This window comes from Drosophila persimilis, unplaced genomic scaffold, assembly GCF_003286085.1.
Source record: "Drosophila persimilis strain 14011-0111.01,24,50 unplaced genomic scaffold, DperRS2 tig00000002-arrow-pilon, whole genome shotgun sequence".
Classification (NCBI taxonomy): domain Eukaryota; kingdom Metazoa; phylum Arthropoda; class Insecta; order Diptera; family Drosophilidae; genus Drosophila; species Drosophila persimilis.
This window is the reverse complement of record NW_020825289.1, coordinates 15,870,432-15,872,176: the sequence shown is the minus strand read 5'-3', so window position 1 is coordinate 15,872,176 and position 1,745 is coordinate 15,870,432. Positions and strand designations below refer to the sequence as shown.

General features: G+C 39.3%; 1 long non-coding RNA gene across 1 annotated transcript; it reads right to left on the bottom strand.

Moving 5' to 3' along the window:
• Positions 1-517: 517 nt before the first annotated feature.
• LOC6592722 lies at positions 518-1,361 on the bottom strand. Its single transcript, XR_003408443.1, has 2 exons — positions 1,097-1,361; positions 518-1,020 (listed from the first exon to the last, which is right to left on the bottom strand). It is a non-coding gene; the product is annotated as an uncharacterized LOC6592722 (long non-coding RNA).
• Between the last annotated feature and the right edge of the window lie 384 nt (positions 1,362-1,745).

The following is a 1,745-nucleotide window of genomic DNA, read 5'->3' as shown; positions in this document are numbered from 1 at the left end:
TGCTATTGAATTTGTTTTAATGAATTTTATTCTCAGATTTACTGTAACAAAACTTTCAGCAAAGAATATCTCAATACATTTGTAAGGATTTTACTTTGATCGGAGGTGCCACATCAACATCAAAATGAAATTTGAAATGCAACAAAGACATTTTCTCAAGTTATTACAAATCAAAGCCAATCGATACAAGTTGCTGAAAGTCGTGCTGGGGAGGCCTAAAGGGAGGCAATCTAATTGCATTGTGAACTATTTCGTAATTGAGCAAACATTGCCATTTCAAAAGCAGGCGAATAAAGTATTAACATATCAATTTTAAATTTTAAATGATTAAGTTGTAGCCAACATTCCCCAGAACAGTCGGTATTAACATGTACATATATGTATCGTTAAAATGTGTACATATGTGGGGCCTCTATCGAGGCTGACAGCATAATCAGTGTACAATTTGCATTAAATTAAAACATGAATTTCCATGACCAAATCAGAGACCCCTTGCACAGAGAAACACGCGATGATATAAGGACTACGGACGAGGATTACCCGCGCAGCAACAAATATTGTATTTCATACCATGCAAAATAGAGAACTTCCATGGAAGGCTACTAGGGAATACTAGGGGAAAAATGTACTAGGAAATAGATAATTATTTGGGAAGCGCGGCGGGCTTCTAGGGAGGGTGATTTTTGGGATTTTTGGGAAGTTTATATAAGGAATAACTGGCATAGAAATATTGGGAAGAAAAAAATTTGGTAAATTTGGATACTTTATGAAATGATTCACTGGCATAGAAATATTTGGAGCCACTAGTTGAGGAATATTTTTTTTAGGAGCGACTATTGATGGTCTACTTGGGATTTCTTTTTCAGGAATACCTGGTCTAGAAACATGTGGAATAACTGGTTGAGGAATGTTTGTTTGAGGAAGATAATTTGTTGGTATAGTTGGTAGGTTTATCTCCTCCGGAACAATTGTCCTGAAAACATCCGGCATGGTGTCGGTGTATGATGTCGCTTGCGTATTCTGTGAAAGGTATATACACATATATCGGATGTAACACAGTGGAAATCTTAATACAATATAACATTCCATATCATACCTTTGCGGTAGGAATAGTGTTTGCCGATGAGGCTGTGGTAATAATCGTCATCTGGAATGTCTGCGTTGTCTCTTTAGGCATATTTGTTGGCACGTCAGTTAAATATGGATAGAGGCTGGGCTGCGGTGAAGTGGGCAGAGCACATCGTCCCTGTACGGCAACATATGGCGGAATGCAAAGGAAGGACGGCATCCGCAGTACAGGTTCACATAGCACTTCTGCAGATTCGAACAGGAGTGATACCACCAAGACCCACACACGACCCATTCTTTGCAAAGGCTTGAATCTATTTACACTCATTCTATACAGTTTCCTATTAACGCTAGTCAATGCCAATTGGATCTGGTAAGCCCTGACTAATTTCCAAACTTTAGAGCAATAGCCCTCTCTAGAACGATCGAGCCGCTACATGTGTGCTTTTTAACCTTTGCTAATAAACCGAAAGGCCTTAAGGCCTAATATCGTAGCCCATCTGATGATCAATGCATCTATTCTGCCGCCTTCAATTCGGGCAATGAATGGAATTGATGGATGCAATGAATAAATAAGATATCGGATATTCGAATAGATATTGGAAGCGAAAGTGCGTTGAGGACAGTGTAAGCGTGGAGTATGGGTAAATTGGTAACCATTTGGGCACGCCTCAGAC